Raw genomic sequence first — 27014 nt, 5'->3', positions numbered from 1 at the left:
CAGGTGACTCTGGTGATGAGAGGATGGGGAGGAGGAAGAACAGATGAAAGTGTTTGGCAGGGCAGTTTGAGCAATAGTAGCCTTATTACCCGGCTGTTCTATATAATGATTTCAACAACACAGCAAGCCACAAAAAATACCCTTTGACTGGCCTGTCAGAGACTAATGGGGAAGAGTGACACATCTCACATAGCCAATTCTCCCAGCCGGTCCCAGACCTGCTGACCATGGAGCCAACACAGGCCTGGGACGGGCCTCCCTGAAGCATGTGAGGGCCTGGGAGCAGGAGGCCAGGGTGATGCCAGACGTGACCCTTCATCAGGAGCTTCTAGAACTCGCTTGCAGGCTTTGGACAAATGTGGTCTTTTAACACAACCAAGTAGCAAAAGGAAGTCCCCATTGTCAGCTCATTGTAGAAACGGCCAGGCTTTGTTGCACCCCATCTTAGTCTTTTCCTGACTGCCGTTTGCGGCCCCTAGTCACCATACAGGTCTGGATATTTCCACACTGTACCACAAGGCTGAGCCCCTCATGCTGGTTAGGCCTTCTTCCTGCAGCCACCCCTTCCTCCTCTTCCTCTCTGCCCTGCCAGCTCACAGACACGTGAGCACCCAGGAGTAGATCTAGAAAAGCCAGAAAAAGGCAAAGACAAATCTGTCCACGTTTCAGTGCCTGCCACTGCAAGTCACAGAGCCACAGGGCCAGCTCTCAGAGCCCCAGGGGGCTGCCTAGCCCTGGCACCAGTGCCCACCCCCAGTTCATGCCCATCTTGCAAATGAACCAGAGGTCAGTGTGCTTCACTCTGGACTGTGCGCATCCTGGGCTTCAAAATGCCAAACCCGATCCTTCATTCCACCCAGGCCACTCCTAGCTTTCCATGCTCCTGCCCCAGTGACAGAACAGGGGCAACCAGGCAGCTCCTGTCCATCACTCACTCAGCTGAGCCTGCACTGGGGCTGAGGCTCTTCTGAGATGCCCAGGGACTCAGCTTCTCACCTCACCGCCTCCTAAGTGGAGCCTTCCCATGCTCTCTGTTCCTTTTCTGTTTCTCTCCTTTTCTGTTTTTTAACTGTTCCTAACAAAGAAGAAGGAGTGGCTTTGAGAATATCTTACATGGGAAAAATCAATAGGAAACATGCCTTTGTACGTGAGCCTGACTTGGGGCTGAATCAACTATACCAAGGGACAAAGGAACATCAGTTCAGACAACTCCAGTGCACCACATTTTTGGAGAGTGCTGCCCCGCCCCCCATCCCCCACCCCACATCCCAGGAGTACAGTGCTGTCTGCCCAATCAAGCTTGGCTGAGCCTGGGGGCCCCCTGTCCATCCCCATCCCCACTCTGGCTCGGGTGGGCCCTTAATGGCCCTGGGTCTTGGGCGACTTGGGCTTGTGAATGACTGGTGGTGACTGACAGCCAGGGCCTGATGGCCTGGGCAGTGCTCTGCTTGGCCATGCTGTAGTGGTTGATGACCATGTAGAAGAAGCTCCTGGATTTAGGGTCCTGGGATGAGTAGTAGGCATCCAGGGAAGCTGGGATGCAACGCTTGTGTTGGGGAAGAAGGAGACACCATCAGGGGTGCACAGCAGCACGGCCAGCCCACCCACCCCACCACACAGCATCCCACAGAAGCCCGGCTCAGTGCACAGAGGGCAACACCCCCAGCCAATCCTGCCCCTCCCCTGTCCATCACCATCACCATTGCTTGGAAGGAGCCAGAGGAAATGAACCTGGGGCTGACCCACCCAAGGCCAGCCTCCCTTGCTTGTGGATGGTGGGGCTGTGCAGGCACCACTGACCCCAGCTCCCCTCTGCTGGCCCCAGGGGTTGCCCTGGGCTGCTGCCCACAGACTGTGGCTGCTTATTCTATGTTCTCCATTTAACATTTGTATCTCTTTTCTCTTATTTTTGAAGTCTTTGTTCCTAACAATATTAATATAATTGTGCATTTGCATTATCTTTTAACATATGAAGAACAGTCGCAAAGTAATACCAGTCTTCCTCCTCAGAGTCAGACCACTGAATGAACTTGGACTTGGCTCCATGGCTCTTTGGGCCCATAGAGTCCCCAGCTTAGAAGGGTTGTCATTTTCTGACCATGCAATGGTACACCAAGTGACAGTGTCTCTCCTTTCAATGTGATATTCAATTACCCGAGACAGCGGACACCTTGTTGTAAAACAGGCTCGGTGGGAGGTGACTCCTGATGCAGACTCAGGTAAGCCTTGCTGTGCTGGTGAGTCCATGCCAATTTTGCTCATGTCATTTTCAACTTATGGTGGGCCTGTCATGTCACAACCCCTCCGAAGTCATGGGCATCTCTACCTTCCACTGAGGGTGGACGTCAGAATGCCATATGCCTCAGTCACTTGAAGTATTTATTTTCTTTCTAAGTTTATGTTCTCAACTTGATTTAGGGCCAGGTTCTTGGTTTAGCTTGTTTCTAATTGTCAGGGTTTCCTTTCTTCTTATTTTAAAAATTTTTCAAATACATCAGTCACTTAAAGTCTCGTGGACAAATGTCTAAGCAAACACACCAGAGGAGCCTGACTCCTGTCCCTGTCCCTCCACTCTGTTTCCTCTCTGTCCCTGAGTAACCATTTTTAGTAATTTTTTTTATTATAGGTCTCAATTTAATTGAATAATTTGGGAGGTAAGTCTAAAGGGTTTTTAATTCTTTTTTTATTTTTGCAGACTGCATTTTGATTCATTGCACACAAGTGGGGTACATCTTTTTGTTTCTATGGTTGTGCACAATGTAGATTCATACCATTTGCATAATCATACATGTACATAGGTCATGATATCTGTCTCATTCCACCATTTTTCATACCCCCTGCTCCTTCCTCTCATTTCCCTCTATGTAATCTGAAGTTCCTCCATTCTTCTCTCACCCCGCACCCCCACTATTTATCATCATCCACTTATCAGAGAAAAAATTCAGCCTTTGGTTTTTTGAGATTGGCTTATTGCACTTAGCATGATATTCTCCAATTCCATCCATTTATCTGCAAATGCCATAATATTATTATTCTTTATGGCTGAATACTATTCCATTGTGTGTATATATACACATTTCTTTATCCATTTGTCAATCGAAGAGCATCTTGGTTGGTTCCACAATCCGACTATTGTGAATTAAGCTGCTATAAACATTGATGTGGCTGTGTTTTAATTTATCCTTCTGGACTTTCTTTCTTAAAAAGTAAGCTACAGCTTTCACTTCCCTTTCCTCACACAAGGGCCGATGGTCTCTTTTTTCCTTTAGCTAGAAGCTGTTCTACCTGCTGAACTGGGCCATTCTCATCTGTCCTCACAGTGCCATGGAACTCCACCCTGTGCATCTACCGTAGTTCACACAGGTGTCCCCAGCTCCAGCTATTCCCAACTCTTAGGTCCTGGCCTTTAGCCATGAGGAGAGTGGTCTGGGGAAGTCATAGGGCAGAACCCAAGGACCTGTTCATGTTGGAATGTGATTGATCACCACCCCAACTTTGGGGAGCCCTCCTTGTGGAAGCGTGGAAGGCTTCACCTCTTTCCTCACCTGGGGGGTGAGGTTTGAGATGGGGATGCTCAAACCTATTTTTCAGAATTGTTGTGTGGCCTGATAGAATGCTTATGAAAATGTGCAGCCAAGAGCCTGAGATGCAATGAATGCCTAGTAAATGGTGATTATAAACATTATAGATCAGATTCTGTTTCTACTGTAACTAAGGTGTCAAGAACCCAGCATCTGGCAGGCCTTTCTCCAGCTGATCCAAATGAATCCTATCCTTAAAACCTCCCAAAGATCTTTGGGGCATTACCAGCCCCACTTTATGGGCATCAATAGCCCATGTTTCAGGTGAGAAAACTGAGGTTCACAGGGGTAGGAAGGTTCTTTCAGGTTACACAGGTGGCTCAGTTCTTTGAAGGAAGGTTTGCAGCTGGAGCAGTGGCCAGGGGAGGGGCCCACCACGAGACCAGGCGGGAAACCTTAGAAGTGCCCATCTTCACAGCTCTGTGGGTCACTGTGAGGTAAGGACCCTGCCCACCTACCAGGAAGACTGTGCCAAGAGGAAAAAGTAAGGGCCAGTGCTGGTGAGCTCTGCTCACGGCTGGACACCTCCTGACCCTGGAAAGGGCCAATTGGGAGAGGAACCCAACCCTCTGCTTGAGGCTGTGGCCTCAGGAAACCCAGAAGTTCCTTGCTGGACACACACTGAGTTTCAAACAGTCTGCAGAGTGGTTGTCAGGCTCAGAATTTGGGCACCAATGAATTGAAGACAGTGGTCAACCCCCAACTGTAGCTCACAGTGACCGGGGACCACTTACCCACTGGAGTCCCTTAACTTGAAGACAAATCCCTCTGGGCAGTTGTGGTCACAGGTGAAGGCTTTGTAAACCACCAGGAACATGATGTAGGCAAGGAACACTAGGACCAGGCTGACGAGGATAGTGACCTGCAGGATGACAAGACTGAGGGCCAACCACGGATCATGCCAGCTCTAGCCCACATGTGTGCAGCAGGCAGGTGGCATGCTAGAAGTGAGGGAAGGGACCTAGCACACTGCTCTGCCTGGGCTTTGTCACTGATTCACAGTGTGCACTCAGGTCTCAGTTTCCTCTTATGCAAAATCATCTTGAGGCTCTTCCTTGAACCCACACCAACTAACTTTCCTGTGGGCTGAGTGGCAAGGGGCTATTGATCAGCAGGCACTCCTTTCCAGAGCCTCCAACCTCTGCTGTGACCACCCAATCACTGCTGAAATCCATCTCACACATCCACTGCCTCTCTGGCCTCTGCGTGGACACCTAGTGCCTAAACAACACCCAAGGCTCTCCCCCCAGCCCACACCTGCTCCACTAAAGTCTTACCCACTGGCAAGCAGTGCCAACCCACTCTGCAGTCATCAGGCCTCAATCCTGATGTGCTCTTTGCCTCTTTCCCACACTGTACTTCCAACCTTCTGGGATCATCCAGAATCCAGCACTTCTTACAACTTCCATCACTTCCAGCCTTGCTCCTAGCCACTATCTACCAGCAAGCTTGAGGAACACCATCAGGATTTATCAGGAGGGAGTAGGTGAATAATTTCAGAGGCAGCTCCAGGTTTACACTGGCCTCATCGCAGCCCCTGTGCAAGGTAGATATTAGGGCTTCTGGTATTCTGGGTGGAATATTCGTGTGTATTATTTTTAAGAGTCTTTGAGTCTGTTAGTCTAGAAAGGTTACAGAACTCCTCTTCTGGAGAAAGGGGTCCTCTTGATTTAGAAGAAAAATGAAAGCAGCTTTGGGAACCTTGCTCCTATCTCTCCCCACCCCAAAGCTTGTTTGTGGATGGGAGAGGACAGGAGGCCATGAGGCTCCAAGCAAGCAGAGCTGCTTTTTGGCAACTTTAAGGCCAGATGGGAGAGGTGTGGGAAGGCAGAGGGGAACAGGGAGGAAGGAGGGAGTCAGTCAGAATCCTTTGGGTGGAGACTGGAAGAGAAATCCCCATGCACGTGTGTGTAGGTTTCAGACAGAGAGGTGTGCTGTTCAGTTTTAAAGTACAGTTGGAGCAGTGTGCTTCCCACCCCTCCACTCCCCAGTTCCCCTGCTGAAGTGTTAGACAGGAATCAGCTCCAGCCAGGGACTGGGGTGGAGACAGTGTAGAGTGAGTTCAAGTGGAGACAAGACCAGACCAGAGCCATGTGGAACTGAATGGAACAGTTCATGGAGGATGAATCTGGCACATCAGATGTCCCCATGTCACTCATCCACCTTCAGACCTCCCAAATATGGCACTGGAACAGTACAGGAAAGGGTGTCACCCAGGACCCCTACATTGCACACCGATGCTGAGGACCTAGGAACACTGGTCAGTAGACGTTTGTAAAGAAGCTAAAAATGCCCAGATTTTCCAAAAACCAAAAGGCAGAAACAGCCCCAATGCCCATCAACTGATGAGTTGATTGTCAGATTGTGGCACATCAACCTCCGTATCCACGGATTCCACATCCATGAATGTCATCAACTATGGGGATCAAAATAACTGGAAAAAGTAAATTGCTTTCTTTCTGAAAATGTATAGATATTTTTCTTGTCGCTATTTCCTAAACAATATAATGTAACAATTATTTACACAGCATTTACTTTGTGCTAGGGATTATGAGGAATCTAGAGAGTTAAAGTACAAAGAAGGATGTAGATAGGTACCATGCAAATACTATACATTTTATATAAGGGAGCTGAGCATCTGAGGATTTGGGCATTTACAGTGGTTCCCGGATCCAGTGACCATGACTCTTGAGGGATGACTGTGTATCTACACAATGGAACATTATTCAGTCACAAAAGAGAACAAAGTACATTACAAATGCAGAGATACCTCAAAACCATATGCTAAATGAAAGAAATCAGATGCAGAGTGTCAGGTCGTATGTGACTCCATTTGTATGAATTATCCAGAATCTATGGAGACAAAAGCAGATCAGTGGCCTCCAGGGGCTGTGGGGGCAGAGAAGCAGTGGCTGATGGACCCGGGGTTTCCTTTTGGTCATGATGAAATGTTCGGGAGCCAGATAGAGGCGATGTTTGTGCAACATTATGAATGTTCTAAATGCCACCCAATTGTTCACTGTAACGTGATTGATTTCATTTTTGTGACTTCAACCTCAATGTTTTTAAAAATATATGTTCATGGCCTGGCAGCATCCTGGCACCCACAGCTCTGCCCAGGAGTGGGGAGCCATCTTCCTCAGTGATGGCCACAGATCCACCTGTTAAGGGCTTAAAAATGTGCTAACAGCCCTTGACCTCATGGAGCATGCTGCCTGTGCCCAGCCCAGGGTGCTGCTCCCAACAACAGCAGTAGGCATAGGCACAGCCATGTCTGTGGCATGGGACTCAGACCCCCTGCAGGCAGAGAGGGAGTACAGAAGCACAGCACCCACCTGCCACCTCCAGCAGCCTGAGGAGGGACCAGGTGTCCTGGGAACACCTCCCACCCCAGTGACCACAAAAAGAGCCCTGGACCTCTCAGCCAACTTGGGCATTGGACCAGAGGCCCAAACATAAGCAGGTGGCCCCAGGCAGGGCTGGACACTCCCATGGCCACAGCAGGTGGGTGAAGGGGCCCCTCCTGATGGTCCCTGTGTTCACAACCTCCACCCAGGAGGAGCAGGGTCTGATTCACAGAAGTGTCACCAGAGCTTGAAATGTGAGCAGAGAGGCCTTCACCAAATGTTGCTGGAAAAAAGAGACGTGAAGCAGGGAGGGACCGGACCCTCCAGGGTGGTGGTTTCAGCCCCCACTTCACCAGAGGCAGCTGAGGGCCTTTCAAAGCTGACGCCTGGGTAGCTGAAACTGCAAGGAGTCTAGTTTCACAGGTCAGGGCCATGGGCACTGCTGTGAAGTCTCCAGGTGATGACTGTGTGGGGCAGCCAGGGAAGTGCCTCTCCTCTTTGTAGTGCTGACTGGCCACACATTGTTAGCATCACCCAGGCAGCATTGGAGACAATCCAGGTTCTCTGGTCCCACCCAGACCAATGACATCAGAAACTCTTGGGGGAGGAGTTCAGGCCTCAGGATGTTTTGAAGCCCCAGGTCCCTCCCTAGTGCAGGTGGAGGAGTGCTGTGTAGATGGGGAACAGCTGGCCCTGATGACCAACCGGCACCATCGGTGTGAGTGCTAAGCAGGTGCCAGGACACAGCCCACCCAGTTCCTGGGATTCTGCCCAACCAAGACCATCCCACATCAGGTTGGGCCACACGTTCCATAGCACCAGGGGGAGGATGCCCAGGGTGGCTCTAGCCAGAGTCTGCCTCCCTGTTCTGAGGTTTGGTAACTCCTGCGACTTAGGTCTGTCATTCCTAAAGAGACTTGGGAGGCTGGGCAGTGGCAGTGAATCAGGTCTCACTACTCCTCAAGACCTCACAGTCTTCAGGTGAGGGAGAGGTAGACAGATGGACACAGGCAGTTGCAGCACATGGGGTGGCACTGTGACCAATGCAGGTCCCAAGTGCTGAGGCCAGACTTGGGCCACAGAGTGGAGTCAGTGGCTCAAGGAGACCAGTGAGAGGAGTAAGATGGACACTAGAGCTGGGTCTGAATTCCTGAGAACAGTCTTCCTTGGTTTTCCAAGTGGGGGAGAGGCTGGAATCTTGGCTGACTCCAGGCTGGATTTCCTGCAGGCCATGGTGCTGGCGCATCCTACAGAGCTGGTCCCCCTAAGCCAGCCTCAGCCTTTATGGCAGATTTGTGGAATTCAGAGCCACTGGTGCCTGATCCCTGCAGCAAAGCTCCTTATGGGGAGGGTGGGGCTTCAGGGTCCCGAGAGAAGCCTGCTTCCCCAAAGAGACCTCTGCACATGAAAGCCTGTCTCCACATCAATATTTATTAACTGGGTTTATAAAACCTCATTCCTTGGGGACATTCTAAAGCCCTTAGTCTCACCTCCTGAATTTAACAACCTGGGACCAGCAATAAATAGCTCGTTAGCATTCCGATGCTAGAGGTGACTGCTCCATCAGATGTTATCCTGGCTACTTGATGCCTCCTCTCTGTTCCCCATCTTCCCACTCACTGGCTCTTCACTCATGCAGAGTGGGTGAATTACAGGGTCCAAGTTGAGCCAGGCACTGCCCACGGTCACTGCCCCAAGGAGCTGCACCAGGCAGAGTAGGCATTGGACGCACAAGTAACCAAATCATGAGAAAACAAGAACAGAATGGGACCTGGAACAGAGGGTGTGGAGGAGAGGGAAGTCCAAGCAGCAGAGCCAGGCAGAGGTGACCCAGGATGGGACATTCTAGGGCATCCCAAAGACCCTCACAGGAGAGGAGTACAGTGTTCCACAGGACCTGGGAGGAGCAGAATGGCTGTGACAGGAGGTGCAGCAAGGGACAGGAACCAGCCATTGGAAATTTTGCAGGCCCATCCAGCCTCATCCTGCTGGTGAGCCAGCTGGTCCCAGGGCTTTCAGCACAGTCCCACTTTGCCTGGCCCCTGCTGCACCCTCTAGTCTCATGTTGGTCAATCCCTGGCTCACTGCCCTTCTCAGTCCCAGCCCACGCCTGAGTGTCTCTGGCCTGCCTGGTTCTCCTCCTGGTGCCTCTGCTGGAGGGCCAGCGAGAAGATCTCCTCAGCCTCCCTGCCAGCCTGGACCCTGCCCCACCCCTTCCCTGGAGCCCAGTTGGCTCAGGTTCATCCTCACCACTGTGTCCCTGAGACCCTCCTGCTTGGAAGGCCTGAGCCTTTAGTGCCAGCAAGTGCCCTCCTTCTCTCTGCTGGGCACAGAAGATCCTGAACTGCAGTGTCAAATTGCAGTAATACCACACACACACACACACACACACACACACACACACACACACACACACACAGAGGGGGTGGGACACAGGCAGATGCAAGTGCAACCTGGTTGAAAGCACACTGTGCCTTCTATCCCGTCTCTCAGTCCCGTCCACCAGCAACCATACATGCACTCAAAGGCCCATCACCTGGAAAGAAGCAGAACTCAGGTTGACAGACTGCACCAGGCAGCCCAGGATTCCTCTTCAAATTTTGGGGTGAGAGAGAGACTAGAGGAAGATCTTGCAGTGGACTCTGGAGTTGGCGATGCTGGCAGAGATGTTCCGAGACTGAAGTCCACAAGCCACAGCTCCATGGAAGAAGAACGGTGGTCAGGGAGGTGGCCTAGCTGGAGGGAGAAGAGTAGGAGCTGGCTGCCTGGGTTGCTGTCACCAGTGTCACCAGCAGCACAAACACAGGAAGTACCATCGTTACATCCATTTTGCTGATGGGAAAGCCATGGTTCTGAGATATGGAGTGACTTCAAAGGTCCACATTTAGTGAGAGTAAAGTCCAGACGAGCCCGAGGACCCTGACACTCCTTGTGCCCATACCTGGGCCTCCCTGTGAGCAGGCAGAAAGCTGCACCACCTGGGCTGGCCTCCTGCAGCCTCGCCCACCTCCACTTCTCTCCAGCTAGTGACCAATGCTTCTGCCTCTAGAACAACTGACTGAGTCCTACTCACTGGCATCCTCCTGCTCCCTGCCCAAGACCATGGCTGCACCCCTGGACACTACAACCCCCTCTGTCCCTGGCCTCCAGTCGTGGCTTCCAGTCCACTCTGGTCTTTCTAACAGCAATGTGGTCATTCTGTCTTCTGGACGAATAAGCCCCTCAACCACACAACGACAGCAGGTACGCAGGCCCTCTAGGACCTAATCACAGTTTGCCCATGGCCTTGGCCCTCCTCTTCCTGCCTCAGGCACACACACTTTCATGGCTGCTGTTCCCTTGCTGGAAATGCTGTTCCCAGTGCAGCAGATACCTGCCTCCCAGATCAGACTTCCCCAAATCCTCCCCAAACCCTCGGTACTCTCCAGCACCCCCATGTGTGCCCCCTGCCTCTGAGACACCTCCAGGTGTGCCACAACCAGCCCCATTTCTCTTGGCTCCCAGGAGGCAGTGTGGGCAGCGGCATGGAACAACTCCTGGCAATTCCACTCCCTCCCCACTGGCTACGCGCGGGACTCGGTCCTCTGTCCTGTGCACGGATCTGCTGACGGGCCTCACCACAGCCTGCTGAAGGTGCTGCTAGGGCTTCATTTTGGGGATGAGGAAACTAAGGCCCAGAGAGGTTGCCTCAGTTTCTCAAGGACACATGGCTCACTGAGTGATACGCTCAGGAGTGCCTGCTGTATGCTGCACATGTATTGACTTCGTGTACCTTCTCAGCCCTCCTCCCTTTAGTGAACTCCTACCCATGCTTCAAAGCCCAATGGCTGCATGCTGCTTCCTCAAAAGGCCTTCCCCTGCCTTTCCCTCCACCAGTTAGCACCGAGTGCCTGTCACTCCAGCTGCCTGGCCAGCCAGGACACTGATCAAGGCCCTCACGATGCAGAAAAGCATGAACTTGGTCAACATTCGGGTTGAGCGCAGCCCAGAGCACACAATGACCCATGGGCAGCCCCGTCTAATGAAGAGTGAGAACCCAGCAAACCTCAAGCAATAGGATCTCTCACAACAGGGAAATTATATTTTGCAGGAAGATGAAAACAGTTCATCTTCTGAACATGGCAACAGGAACTTCCAGAGGTAGGATGGGTCTGCCCCCAGCTGTGTTCATGGCTCAGTCCAGAGATCCTGCAAATGGGGCTTGAGTGGAAAGAATGAGGGGATTGCAGCCTCTGTTACTTCCCCTCAAGTGACACCCTGGCTTTCCCAGCTCTTTCCCTAGTACCAAGTGGTGGATGGAGCAGGGACTTTGAAGCCAATTGTCTATACGGAAGTCATGGGTGGTCACTTAATAGTGTGAAGCTGGGCAAGCTGCCTGCCTTGGGAGTCCTCAGCTTATCTCTCTCCAAAATGGGTTGAAATGGTGACTTCCTCACACTGGCCACAGAAAGGCTGAACAGGGTGTGGAGAGTCTAGAACTGGTCCATTATACCTGCCCCCCCCATAGGAACAACGATAGCACATGTGGAGGGTATGCATACAAGACCCCAAGTCCTTGCAACTCTGTGACATGGACACTATCAATGTGCCCATTTTAGAGATGTCGTGCAAGAGGTAGGCAAGAGGAACTATCATGTATGAGTGACAGAGTGGTGATTTTCACTTGGGTCTAACTCAGAAGTCCAGCTTCCCAACCAAATGTCAGCCTGCCTAAAAACCTACCAGCACAATAGAATTTGTTTTTATTAAAAGTGTACTGGGGATGGAAGTGTAGCTCAGTGGTAGAGCCTAGCATTGATTGTGAGGCCCTGGGTTTGATCACCAGCTCTGAAAAAATACATAAGTAAAACGAACCAGATGCGGTGGTGCACTCAGGATGCTGAGAGAGGAGGCTCACAAATGGAAGGCCAGCCCTAGCACCTTAAAGAGACCTTGTCTCAAAATAAAAAGTGAAAAGGTTTGGGATGTAGTTCAGTGCCCCTGGGTTCAATTCTCAATGTGAAAAAATTAAATAAATTAAAATGTATTGTAGCATTATTGTGATGAAAGTATTAGAAATCCAAGCTGACACCTGCTGAAATCTCAGCATCCTCAATCCACCATCCACACCTGTCTCTCCTTCCCGTCCATGTGTGGGTCAGTGTACATCTTGACTTTTTTCTGCTCCATACCATTTTACACCCTCAGGGTCCCTCCAACTTTCTGTGGTTACACAGGACACCCTCACATACACATCTGGGCCCCCGAGAACCAAGACTGCCCTCAACGTCACCATCTGTATAATGTCCCTAAATAGATTATGCTAATCTATCCCAAAAGGTCAGGGGTGCATCCAAGGTTAATAATGCTGAAGGAGAGCTGGCGGTGTGGTGCTGCCATGGTGACGAAGACTTCCCATGGCTGCTCGGGTTACAACTGTGCTCCACCAGGGCTGGGTTGGGCTCAGTGATTTTCTTGGCACCAGGACCACTGGGTGTTACACTGTGTCACTGCCACTTAGCACCTGTCCTGTCCAGTTGGCTGAGTCCCTCCAGGACAGGGTCTATCCTCCCTCTCTGAGCTTCCCCCAGGGTCTGAGGGTAGGATGCTTTAAAGCATCCCCATGTCCACTCCTGTCTCCCTTCCTAATCTGTTCTCCCTTCAGGCCATGGATCTTCCCAAATTACCCTTCTGAACATCTCACAGGAAGCTGAACACCTTTCCCTGATTTCCTATCTCTTGGCACAAAGGGTTTGTGAATTTACTGGGCCACCTAAGGAAACAGACCAGATGCAGGGACTTGAGCCCTGTGCCTCTGTATTCATAGGCCCTTGATCTACCTGACACCCTCAGGTCAGCATGCTCCACACACACCCAAGAGGCTTGGATGCAGTCACCTGGCACTGGCGCCTAGGACACCATCCAAAATCCTTTGTCTGGCATCTAAAGAAAGGAGGACAAGGAATTCACCACACTTGGGTGCCAAATACAGCTCTTTCTATATCCATGTGAGATCATCCCCAAGAAGCCCTGAAGATATTTCTGTGCATGCACGCACATGCACACACACACACACACACACACACACACACACACACACACAGTCCTTGATCCTGAAAGCACTAGGCCCTCTCCCACTGGCCACTGTCTTTCCCCACAGAGGACCCCCCAACCTGCACACACTAGCCAGCCCAGGCCTGTCCCTGGTGGGTGCAGTTTCTGGGCACCCATGGCTATCAGTCCTCACCATGCTCACATGTCTCCAGATATCAAGGCTTCCTGATATGCCAGCTTGTCCTCCCAGACTGTGAGCTTCCCAAGAGAAGGACCTCTGCCCGAGTGACCTCCTGCCCAGCTCTTGGCCTGGAACTGGCACAGAGAGCACACGAGTGAGCTGTGAAGGGTGACATCCATTCACTTCCAACAATCCCAACAGGCAGGCACCAGAGAAGGGCCAGGCGTGTCCTCTGCCCAGAGGGCCAACAACACAGATTCTGCAAGTGCCTCTCCACACCCCAGCCAGTCCTCAGGCCTGACATGACCTGTGTTCCTGTCTCCATGGAGACGCAAACCCTGCTGCTCAGATTGCTTGTTTCATTAAGCTACTTTCATTCCCTCAATCTCCTTTCTTGGCAGAAGAGCTGACTAAAAGAAGGAAAAAAAGAAGAAAAAAAGGTCAGGTCAGCAAAAATTGGTTAGGAAAATTAGAAATCATCTTCTCTAGATTCCAGGGGATGGCACACTAGCACACCAGGAGGGACTCCCCAGCCAGAAAAATGCATACTTGTCTTCCTGTAGTTCCTGCATGGTGGGAAATGGTGCCCACCACCACCACAGACTTGCACCGCAGCATCTCCTGCAGTGGCCACTCCTGGGAGAGAGCATTTCCATCCCCGCCTCAGTTAGAGTCAGAGGGATCTCTGCCCAACTTCCTATTCCATTGCCCTCCTTCAAGACCGACACAGACCACCAGGCCTGGGCTGGGTGTGGAGCCTTTCTGCAGGAGAGTGTCCCTAGCAAGCCTGAGTTGTTCCCTCCCTGGGAGCATCTGGAAACCTGGGCTTTAGAGTGGCCACTCCTGGGAGAGAGCATTTCCATCCCCACCTCAGTTAGAGTCAGAGGGATCTCTGCCCAACTTCCTATTCCATTGCCCTCCTTCAAGACCGGCACAGACCACCAGACCTGGGCTGGGTGTGGAGCCTTTCTGCAGGAGAGTGACCCTAGCAGGCCTGAGTTGCTCCCTCCCTGGGAGCATCTGGAAACCTGGGCTTTAGGTGTGATCCTGTTAACAGGGCTGGCAGGAAGGCTCCCTGTGCATGGGCTGGGTGTGCAATGGGGTCTGGGCAGCACGTGTGCCTTCCTTCTGGGCCTCTGGGCCTTCAGGAGGTGCTCAGCCCCAGTAAGACTCTGGGCACTGGGTCTCTACCAGCACAGCAGGTAGGCAGACCATCACAAGCATTATCAAGGGGTGAGGGGTCGATCACTGGGAGGAGACTCGAGGGCTCACTTCTCTCTGGTCTTGGCCACTTGCTCTTTCTCCCTTGGGTGACTTTGCTGCAGGTCCCTTTACTGTAATAAGTCATAGCCAAGCACACAGCTACATGCTGAGTCCCTGGTTCCTCCTGGTGGATCACTGAGCCTGGGGTGGTCTTGGGGATCTCAACACAGCTCCCATCTCCATCTGCTTTCCTGATTTCCCCACTGGAGAAATGGGCCTTGCACTTCAGAGCCTGGAAGGAGCTCGACTTTACATGGGACCATGTGCCTTAATGGCAGTCATCAGGTTCCAGCCCCTCCTGTTTCCTTTCTGCCTCCCGGAGCCTGGGACCCACTAACGTCTCTTCTTTTTGTTCTTGCCTCGAGGGTCAGGATGAGGATAAGGTTCCATTCTTCCTGCATGAAGGAGCAGGTCACCTGGTGTGGGTCCATCCCTCTCCTCCCCTGTGGCATCCTGGCTTAGGCTACCACTTAGCGAGCCTGACACCAACATTGGAAATAAGTACAATTTCTCCTACATGCTACCTTAAGGTTTTTCCTCTGGTCATGGTTAGTGCCCTTTGGGCTACTGCTGTGGTCTGGATAGGGTTTGACTTTGTGTGGTGGAAGCAAGGACATGGGTGTGGAGATGTGGGAGCTGGAAGAAGCCTGAAGAAGTGGACACTGTGTGCAGCACTAGGTCACCTGGAGGCTCGGCCTTTGAAAGAGAGTTCAGACAGTTCATATGGAACCCTGGTTGGTTCCCATTAGAGAGTGCAGGCCCTTTCCAGCTCTCTGGCTTCCTTTCTCTCCATGGGATCTCCCTCTCCCCCACACTTCCATCATGATGGCCACCATGGTGATGTAACATAGTCCAGGGTGGCCTAGAAGAAGCAAGTGCCATGTCATTGAACTTTCAATCTCCAAACCATGAACCAAATAAATCTCTTTTCTTTTTATAAACCTAGCATTTAGGTGTTTTGTTTTAGCAGTTGAAAATGAACTATAGAGCAGTGTGAGATCCCTGCCTGTAGTGAAGTGGGCCCAACAGGATGAGAAGATGAAGATTGTCTCAGGGCCCATCCTGAGCCACATACCTTGGCTTTGCTCACAAAAGAAGCTGCCCTCTGGTTTCCCAGCTGCTTACTAGGTGAACAGAGCAGATCTTTGTCTTCCATTTAGAGTCTGTCCTTACATACAGATCTCCTTAGCAGGGTGTCCAAGGAGGAAAGATCCTGGCATGAGAAACCTCCTCTCGTCCCTGTGCATGGACTGATGCCAGTGAGGAAGGGCTGAGCCTGCATCTACATGACCCAGGCAAGTGCTCACCAACATCGCTTCTACATGACACCCAGAAGCCAAGTTCCCCCTCAAGGCCCAGATGTTCTCAGGTCAGTGGGCCTGTTTCACTGACCTCAGTTAGAACACCTTCCATCATCCCTTCTGACCTGAGAAAGACATAACAGAGGGCAATGGCCAGACCTCGGTTTTGAGGCCAGAACCCCCAGGCTTGCTTTCCGACCCTCTCTCTTCCTGGTTCTCTTATCACATCTCCATGGCCTCAGCTGTCTCACCTGGGAACTGGGATCACTGTAACTACCTTGAAGCACTGAAGCTAGGAACAAGGAGATCACTCTGTGGAAACACCAAGCACTGTGCCTGGCATGGAGCAGTAGCCCAGAGCCCAGGAGCTGGCGGGTGAAGGCAGCCTGGGGTTGAATGGCACTCTCTCTGCCCATCTCGCTGTTCTGAGGATCCCAAAGTCATGCTGAATCAGACCAGCACCCCTGATCTCACATTATAAGCACAGGTAGAGGTGGGCACTTCCTCATTTCAGTTACTTAAGGCCCTCCTCATGACTGATGGTGGAGGCCCTTGGTGGAAGCTTGCCCAGGGCATCCACCCTCTGGAGTAGCTAAGAAGCTGTGCCCACCAGGCATAACCATGGTCTCATCCCTAGCTGATCTCTCCAGGCCTTAGATACCATTTGACTTGACTCTTTATATCCACAATCTGTTGGGTCCAGGTCGTCCTTCATGTTATTTGGGTATTTCAAAAATCATGAACCTTTGAGTTTGAGCAGGCACCAAAGGCTGTCATTCTGGGTCCTCCTATGGATGTATGGAGGCTTCAGGCAGACACGGGACCTCTTTGCCCTGCCTCTTCTCCACCTCTCCAAGGCCCCCTGCCAGGGGAACCCCTGGATCACTCACACCCTGGCAGGGAGGGTGGACAGCAGCACTAAGAAACTGCATGACACTTACAGAGGCCTTGGTGTGCTGTCATTTTCTGGTTCACGCTGCTGGGCCCTGCCCGGTGCTGTTCCTGGAGTCATTTGTCAGAGTGCTCACACCTCACATCACACCTGTGTCAGCCTGCTGCCCTGCAGGACCATCTTCATGCAAAGCCAGAGCAAACAGCCTGCCTGGATGCACTGGAAAACAGTCTCCCAGGCCCCCCTGCTTCCTGCAGAAATAATCAATGATAATAGCAATGAGGGACATGGGGTTGGGAGATGCCAAGGAACCAAAAGGCATCTTCCAAGACCTGGATGAGGAGATGAGGCTGGACTGAGACACACCTGTGCCTGGTGACCTTGGGCAACAGTCACTCTCTCCCTGGGCCTTATCCCTTTTCTTTTGGGTAAAATGGAAATGGAATAAAAATTTTCCATTTGTAGATTTTCTAGGGCTGCTGCAGTAATGAGCCAGCAGCTGGTGGATTAAAACAGCTGACATTGTTTTCCGCAAGGTTCGGAAGGACCAAGTCAGCAGGACCAGGCTCTCCCTGAGCCTCAGAGGAGAGGCTCTTCTTGATTCTTCCCACATAGAATGGCCACTGGCCGTCTTTGGTATTCCTTGACTTCTAGATGCATCCTTCCAGTCTCTGCCTTGGTCTCTACATGACACCCTCCCTGTGTCTCTGTGTGCCCCCATCTCTCTGTCTTACCCAGATTACCTATCACATTGCAGTAGAGCAGACCCTTCTCCAATGTGGCCTTTTCTTGATGAAAGCTGCATAGACCCTTTCCCCAAATAAGGTCATGGGGCCAGTGCCAGGGGTCAGAAATTCACCATGTCTTGGGGTTGCAGGCAGGGCTACTCACCCCACAACTGTTCTTATTGAATGCTATGCCACTCAATGGATTTAGGGGTTTGAGATGCTCACTTCTCCTCTGTTTCCTGGCTGTGTAGTGACCAAACAGATTGTTTGCCCATAACAAGCATTTCTGGTTTTGGTTAATACATTGAGAAATACAGGGGCCCAAGATGGATCCTTAAAAGTTGAGACCGGGATGGGTGAGCCCACTGTTCCAGCATGCTGACCATATAGCAGGTCTTGAAACCATAAGGAGGTTTGTTAGTTCACTGGTGTGTTACCAGTGCCTAGCACAGGGGAGTAGAGATGAGAGCACATAGTAGACGCTCAATAAATATTTGTTGAACGAAATATAGAAAGTACCTGACACAACTGATGACCACCATAAGCTAGAGAAGCCTCAAAAAAGAATCTACCTGCATTAAAATACCTTTTGGAAAGGTTGAGAGCCTTTTTATGTTGTGTATTTTCAATGAAGAAATAGACAGGGGGGAGATCCAAGATGGTGGACTAGAGGGAGGTTGCATTCCTTGTAGCTCTGGAACGCCGGTTTCAAGCAGAGGATATCTGTTTCTTGGTGATGCAGTTTTTGCTGTTTATCAATACCCTGGTGTTTACCCATTTGTCTGCTGTGATGACCTGCAGTCTGCCAGCATATTGACACCTTCTTTGAGAGCAGATTACTCACTGTCAGGCATCTATCATCCACCATTTGCCTGCCACTCACCTGTCCATTGACTACCTTACTCTTATCCATCACCCAACATTCGAGGTTCACCTCCTGATCATCTGACAACAGTCAGCAAACTGATCACCAACCACCAGTGGAGCACCAGCTGCCTGTTGCTGCCTGGAAGTTTACTGTTACAGTACCTGCAGGTTTAATTACATGTGGCTGCCGCCATTTTGAGACAACAGCCAGGCCCCATAGGACCCCTGGCCAGAATGACTGAGCCCCGTCTCCAGGGTCCCTCAGCCCAACCGATCACTCCCTGCCTCTGGGGTCCTCACATCGACTGACAGCTCCCTGCCACCAGGACCCCCAGACCAAATGACTGCGCCCTATCACCGGGACCCCAGACCAACTGATTGCACCAGCCTCCAGGATCCCACAACTACACCAAACACACTGGACCTCCAGGACCCCTGCCGGACCAACTGCATCCCGTCTCCAGGACCTCCAGCTGACCACATCCACCCGTGAACAGCAGCTCCCCATTGGCCAACACATTTCGAAGCCAGAGCAGCCATCTTGGATAATCCTGGAGCTCCGATCCAAGCTCTGATCTTTGGGTGGGGCAAATCCCATCCTGTGACACCTGCTGGGGGCTTGAAGCTCATTGTCAAGTACCTCTCATGCATCAGGCTACTAAACACTGAGAGGTTTCATTAGTATATGACTGTTACACAGTAGATTTTCTTTTTTCTCCATTCTAAAAAAATTTAAGTTTTTATTTCTTTACTTTTCTTGCTCTCTTTTCCTTTTGTTTACCTGTTCCCTCAGAGTCTCTTTCTCCCTTTTTTGCATGCTAACATCCAATTTCTTTTGATTACATTCTCACCCTTTCTATTTTCTAGAACTTCTGTATATTCTTTTCTTATCCCATTAAAAGCCACATTCTTCATCCCTCTGCATCCTCTTTGTCCTCCATTAGAAACTGCAGACCTTATTGCAAACTGTTTGTTTTACTGAAGATAATATTTGAACACATTTTGTTTATTATGACAATTTTGTTATTGTCCACAAAGGGGATATTTGGTCTAGGATTGCATAGTGTCTGATTTGGGCACTGCTAATATTGATCTCCCCATAAAGAAAGGGTTTTGGAAACCTATAGGGCCACTATAATCCTATAGGGGGAAATCTGCTATACCCCAGATCTGCACTGAGAGAGGGGAAGATACATGAACAACATGAAAAAACAAGGGAAGAAAATGATCCAAACAAATCTAGACTCTATAGTAATAGAATCCAATAAGAGTATGTTAGAAGAAATTTCAGAAAAGGACTTCAGATTATACATGATTAAGATGATTCGTGAAGCAAAAAATGAGATAAGAGAGCAAATGCAGGCAATGAATGATAATACCAATAAGCTGAAAGAGCACCTGCAGGAAGCAAAAGATCATTTCAACAAAGAGATAGAGATTCTCAAAAAAAAAAAAAAAACCAAAAAAATCTTTGAAATGATGGAGACAATTATCAAAATAAAAAACTCAATGGAAAGCATCACCAAAAGACTAGACCACTTGGAAAACAGAACCTCAGACAATGAAGACAAAATATTTAATCTTGAAAAAGAAGTCGCCCAGAGAAGATGGTAAGAAATCATGAACAGAATCTCCAGAAATTGTGGGATATCATGAAAAGACCAAATTTAAGAATTACTGGGATTGAGGAAGGCACACAGAACAAACCAAAGGAATGAACAAACTATTCAATGAAATAATATCAGAAAATTTCCCAAACCTGAAGAATGAAATGGAAAATCAAATACAAGAGGCTTACAGAACACCAAATGCACAGAATCACAACAGATCCACTCCAAGGCACATTATAATGAAAATGCCTAACATTCAAAATAAAGATAGGATTTTGAAGGCCGTGAGAGAAAAGCATCAGATTACATATAGGGGGAGACCAATACGGATAGCAGCCGACTTCTCAACCCAGACTCTAAAAGCTAGAAGGGCCTGGAACAGCATATTTCAAGCTCTGAAAGAACATGGTTGCCAACCAAGAATCCTATACCCAGCAAAACTAATCTTCAGATTTGAAGATGAAATAAAATCCTTCCATGATAAACAAAAGTTAAAAGAATTTACAAATAGAAAGCCTGCACTACAGAATATTCTCAACAAAATATTCCATGAGGAGGAAATAAAAAACAACAATGTAGGTCAGCAAAGGGAGTAACTACCTTAGAGAAATACCACTCAAAGCAGAAACCAAGCCAACTTAAAAACCAAAAATAAGCAAATGACTGGGAATACAAATGATTTCTCAATAATAACCCTGAACGTTAATGGTCTAAACTCATCAATTAAAAGACATAGACTGGCAGAATGGATTAAAAAGAAAGGCCCAACAATATGCTATCTGCAAGAGACTCATCTCATAGAAAAAGACATCCACAGACAAAAGGTGAAAGGATGGGAAAAAACCTACCACGCACATGAACTCAGTAAAAAAGTGGGGGTTTCCATCATTATTTCAGATAAAGTGTACATCAAGCCAAAGTTAGTCAGAAGAGATAAAGAAGGACATTTCATACTGCTTAAGGGAACCATAAATCAGGAAGACATAACGATAGTAAATATTTATGCCCCAAACAATGGTGCATCCCTGTACATCAAACAAATCCTCAATTTCAAGAATCACATAGACCACAACACAATAATTCTGGGCGACTTTAACGCACCACTGTCACCACTAGATAGATCTTCCAAACAAAAACCAAACAAAGAAAATATAGAACTCAATAACACAATCATTAACCTAGACTTAATAGACATATATAGAATATTCCATCCATCAACAAGCGGATACACTTTCTTCTCAGCAGCACATGGAACCTTCCCAAAAATAGACCATGTGTTATGCCACAAATCAGCCCTTAGGAAATGCAAAAAAAATAGAGATACTTCCTTGTGTTCTATCAGATCATAATGGACTGAGAGTAGAAATCAATGACAAAACAAAAAAGGGAAATTACTCCAACTCTTGGAGACTAAATAATATGCTATTGAATGAAACATAGATAACAAAAAACATCAGAGAGGAGAGCAAAAAATTCTTAGAGGTCAATAAGAAAGATGATACAACATATCAAAATCTCTGGAACACTATGAAAGCAGTACTAAGAGGAAAATTCATTGCATGGAGCGCATTCCAGAAAAGGATGAAAAGCCAACAACTAAATGACCTAACATTATAGCTCAAAGCCCAGGAAAAAGAAGAACAGAATAACAACAAAAGTAGTAGAAGACAGGAAATAATTAAAATCAGAGCTGAAATCAATGAAATTGAAACAAAAGAAACTATTCAAAAAATTGATAAAACAAAAAGGTGATTCTTTCAGAAAGTAAACAAATAGACAAACCCTTAGACACACTAACAAAGAGAAGGAGAGAGAAGACTCAAATTACAAAAATACATGATGCAAAAGGAAATATCACACCACTGAGATACAGAACATAATGAGAAGCTACTTCGAAAATCTGTATTCCAACAAAATAGAAACTACCGAAGACATTGACAAATTTCTAGAGACATATGCTCCTCCCAAACTGAACCAGGAGGACATACACAATTTAAACAGATCAATATCAAGAAATGAAATAGAAGAAACCATTAAAAATCTACAATCCAAGAAAAGCCTAGGACCAGACGGATTCTCAACCGAGTTCTACAAGACCTTCAAAGAAGAACACATTCCAATACTTCTCAAAGTATTCCAGGAAATTGAAAAGGAGGGTACCCTACCGAACTCATTCTATGAAGGTAATATCACCCTCATACCCAAACCAAGAAAAGGCACATCAAGGAAAGAAAATTTTAGACCAATATCATTGATGAATATAGATGCAAAGATCCTTAACAAAATATTGGCAAACCGTATTCAAAAACATATTAAGAAAATTGTGCACCACGATCAAGTGGGTTCATTCCTGGAATGCAAGGATGGTTCAACATTCGTAAATCAATAAACGTAATCCATCATGTCAATAGACTTAAGGATAAAAATCATATGGTTATTTCAATTGACACAGAAAGAGCGTTTGACAAAATACAGCACCCCTTCATGCTCAAAACACTAGAAAAAATAGGTATAGGAGGAACATACCTGTACATTGTAAAGGCTATTTATGCTAAGCTCATGGCCAACATCATTCTTAATGGAGAAAAACTGAAACCATTCCCTTTAAAAATGGGAACAAGACAGGGATGTCCTCTTTAACCAAATCTATTCAATATTGTCCTCGAAACTCTAGCCAGAGCAATTAGGCAGATTACCGAAATTAAAGGGATATGAATAGGAAAAGAGGAAATTAAGCTGTCTCTATTTGCGGATGACATGATTCTATATTTAGAGGATCCAAAAAGCTCCTCCAGAAAACGTCTGGACCTCATCAGTGAATTCAGCAAAATAGCAGGCTATAAAATCATCACGCATAAATCTAAAGCATTTTTATACACAAGTGATGAAACAGCTGAAAGTGAAATGAGGAAAACAACTCCATTTGCAATAGCCTCAAAAAAAAAAAATAAAATACTTGGGCATCAATCTAACCAAAGAGGTAAAAGATCTCTACAATGAAAACTACAAAACATTGAAGAAAGAAATAAAGGAAGACCTTAGAAGATGGAAAGATCTCCCATGTTCTTGGATAGGCAGAATTAATATTGTCAAAATGGCCATACTACCAAAAGTGCTATACAGATTCAATGCAATTCCAATGAAAATCCCAATGATGTACCTTACAGAAATAGAGCAAGCAATCAGGAAATTCATCTGGAAGAATAAGAAACCCAGAATTCCTAAAGCAATCCTTAGCAGGAAGAATTAAACGGGGGTATCGCAATACCAGAACTTCAACTATAATACAAAGCAATAGTAACAAAAACAGCATGGTATTGTCACCAAAATAGACAGGTAGATCAATAGTACAGAATAGAGGACACAGACACAAACCCAAATAAATACAATTTTCTCATAGTAGACAAAGGGGCCAAAAATATGCAATGGAGAAAAGATAGCCTCTTCAACATATGGTGCTGGGAAAACTGGAAATCCATATGCAACAGAATAAACTAAACCCCTATCTCTCACCCTGCACAAAACTCAACTCAAAATGGATCAAGGACCTTGAAATCAGACCAGAGAACCTGCATCTTATAGAAGAAAAAGTAGTTCCAAATCTTCACCTTGTTGGCTTAAGCTCAGACTTCCTTAACAGGACTCCCATAGCACAAGAAATAAAAGCAAGAATCAATAACTGGGATAGATTCAAACTAAATAGCTTTCTCTCAGCAAAGAAAACTATCAGCAATGCAAAGAGAGAGCCTACAGAGTGGGAGAATATCTTTGCCACTCATACTTCAGATAGAGCAGTAATTTCCAGAATATATAAAAAACTCAAAAAACTCTACACCACGAATATAAATAATCCAATCATGGGCTAAGGATATGAACAGACACTTCACTGAAGAAGATGTACAAGCAATCAACAAACATATGAAAAAATGTTCACCATCTTTAGTAATAAGAGAAATGCAAATCAAAACTACACTAAGATTCCATCTCACCCCAATTAGAATGGCGATTATCAAAAAAAAAAAAAAAAAAAAGAATGGCGATTATCAAGAATACAAGGAACAATAGGTGTTGGAGAGGATGTGGGGAAAAAGGTACACTCATACATTGCTGGTGGTCCTGCAAATTAGTGCAGCCACTCTGGAAAGCAGTGTGGAGATTCCATAGAAACCTTGGAATGGACCTACCATTTGACCCAGCTATCCCACACCTCGGCCTATACCCAAAGGACTTAAAATCAGCATACTACAGAGATACAGCCATATCAATGTTCATAGTTGCTCGATTCACAATAGCCAGACTGTGGAACCAACCTAGATGCCCTTCAATTGATGAATGGATAAAGAAACTGTGGTATATATATACAATGGAATATTACTCACCTATAAAGAATAATAAAATTATGGCATTTGCAGGCAAATGGATGAAATTGGAGAATATCATGTTAAGTGAGATAAGCCAATCTCAAAAACCCAAAAGATGAATGATCTCACTGATAAGCGGATGATGACACGTAATAGGGGGTGGGAGGGGACAAGAATGGAGGAAGGAGGGACTGTATAGAGTGAAAAGAGAGGTGGAAGGGGTGGGGGGGAGGAAAAAATAACAGAATGAATCAAACATCTTTACTCTATGTAATCGTATGAATATGCAAATGATATGCTGTTACTCCATATACAAACAGAAACAACATGTATCCCATTTGTTTACAATAAAAATAAATTTAAAAAAAAGAAATAGCCATCTCATAATGTGGGATATGTTCAACACTTTTATATCATGTAGCTACTTTTATTATCTCCATTTTCCAGCTGAGGCAGACAGAGGACCTAAATCCTTACTCAAAGGCTTTTAGGAAACAGAGACTAGAAGGCTGATTATACCTTTTTCCATCCCACATTCTAAGATCAACATGAAATTTCCCCCTTAGTCTCCAATCCTATGTAAAATCACATTTTCCTTTGTGTGATTATGTAAGTCTGATCCGTCACCCACTCTAGACTGGGGTCTCTGTATTGTTCAGGCACCTAAATTTGTTTGTCACTCAAACAAGGTGCTAATGGCAGTCATCCTCCAAGATGATCCTCAGTGAACCATGCCCTGTGCAGGTCCTGCCCCTCACTAAAAAGCTCTGACCTGGATAACCAATGGGGTATTGATGGACAGCATCTGAAGCTAGATCATAAAAACCGCAACTTCCATGAGTCCTCCCTTGGTTTGCTTGCTCTGGGGAGTTTAGCTGCCACCTAAGGACTCTTGAACAGCCCTGTGGAGAGGTCCATGCAGAGGACAGTGGACACCTCCTGCCCACAGTCATGTGAACTGCCTTCAAAGTTGATCCTCTGGCACCTGTTAAACCTTCAGATGAGACCACAGCCCCAGGCAGCACCTTGATGGCAGCCTCATGAATAATCTTGAAGCATGACCCCCCACCAAGTCACTCCTGAATTACTGATCCCCCAAAATGAGTTCATAAAAGATTTTTTTTAAAAAAACTATTTGTTTTTTGTTTTAACCACTAGATTTTGAGTTAATTTGTTAAGGAGTCATGAAGAATAAATATTATGCTCAGTTTATAGTTCTTGAATGCCTAAGGAAAGCAATGAAGAAGTTGGGCTGATCCACCAGAGACAGACTGGTTGACTTTAGGCAAATATGATCTGGCCTCTCTAAGTCTTGGTTTTTGTATGTGTACAGTGGAGGTGACAATCACAGTACCTCAAAGGGTGGCCACAAGAAGTCAGGGGCAAAGACAGGCAAAGGTACTTTATGTTGTGCTTGCCTGGGTCATGCTGTAATTACTGAGCTAGAATAAGCAGTTGGAAGGGGCAGCATCATGATGACTGGCTGGATGTCAGCCATGGGGTTTGGTATGTGATAAGCTCCTTGAAAGTGGTAGTCTTTTTGGTCACTGTCATCAGGTCAAAGGCTAATAGCCCAGTGTCTGCCTCAAGGAGCTCTCAGCCTTCTGAGCACAGGCAAGCAGACATTCACATTCTGCTGTGATTGGCAACACAGGGACCCATTCTGAGGTGGGAGAGAAAAGCCCACATCACTACAGAAGACAGAAGTTTTTGAAGTCACCAACCTTATCAGTCCCTATTCCAGCTTCAGGTATTCTCTGAAGAGTTGATGCCTAACCTATTTCCACTGTTTCACTCAGATGGGAAACTAAGACATCAGTCGTGCACTCATCAAAGACCTAACCCCTGACTTATGTGCTCTGTGACATTTCACAGTTCACTTGACTTTTCTGAGTCTCAGTTTCCTCATCCATAAAGTTGCAGTTGTCATGAGCCGTAAAACAAGATGGTCCTTGTTCCTGTGTTGAAAACAAATAAATGCTTTATAAATGTCATGTGGTTACCATGAGTACAAAGACACATGGACTTCTTCCCCAAAGACTCTGTTCTCATGGAGAAGGTGACTCCATGAAAGAGGACTCTGGGTTTTCTTTTCCACATAACCCATTTGCAGGGTCCTCTTGAACTTCAAAGAGAAGCCCACCAGGAAGCTCCAAGTGCAATGGGAGAAAGATGAGAGCTTCTTCAAGGGTTGCTGAGCATCTGTTTGGTGTCACACCAGGATGGCCAAGTCTTTGAGACCTGTTTATTCCTTGCAGATAACATCTCAAGTGGACTGCAAGAAGGGACGGTAGGACCCTCAGGGTTAGACCACACCTTTGCAGTTGTTTAGATATCAATTCTAATGCATTTGCAGCTAGGGTGCTGGGCAAGTGATGGGTTTGAAGACACCCCATAGATTCACTTTGAAGCTTCATTTAGAGAATTGTCAATCTCTTAACAGAATGAGAGAACCTCAGCCATCATTGTCCTGCTGAAGAAAGTGTTCAGCAACTCCTCATCAATAACCCTTTAGAAGGTACCAGCAGCTCTCTCCATCTTTATACAATATGCTGGTGAATATGAATATGAGATTGAGCTTTCTGGCTAATTGGGATGGGAGTGAGAGATGAGTAGGATTGCAGAAAACAAGAATTTTTTTTTTTAATTTTAAAATTTGCTCTAATGAAGTTTACCTGATTGTAGTATGCATTCATACATTTTGATAGATCAGAAAACAAGGATTTTATGAGCAAAGATGGTTTGGGAAAGAATGATTTTTTTAAAAAAACGCAATGATTTTCTTAATTGTAAGATTTCCCAGACTCCACTGTATGCTCCTGTGTGTTTTGATTTTTTCTTCCCTGAGAA

The 27014-nt window shown here is 47.2% G+C and overlaps 1 pseudogene; it reads right to left on the bottom strand.

The window, feature by feature from the left end:
• Nucleotides 1-1359: 1359 nt before the first annotated feature.
• LOC124973694 (neuronal vesicle trafficking-associated protein 2-like) lies at nt 1360-4894 on the bottom strand (annotated as a pseudogene).
• Nucleotides 4895-27014: the final 22120 nt, after the last annotated feature.

This window comes from Sciurus carolinensis, unplaced genomic scaffold (assembly GCF_902686445.1).
Source record: "Sciurus carolinensis unplaced genomic scaffold, mSciCar1.2, whole genome shotgun sequence".
Taxonomy (NCBI): domain Eukaryota; kingdom Metazoa; phylum Chordata; class Mammalia; order Rodentia; family Sciuridae; genus Sciurus; species Sciurus carolinensis.
This window is presented reverse-complemented; position numbering and strand designations above follow the sequence as displayed.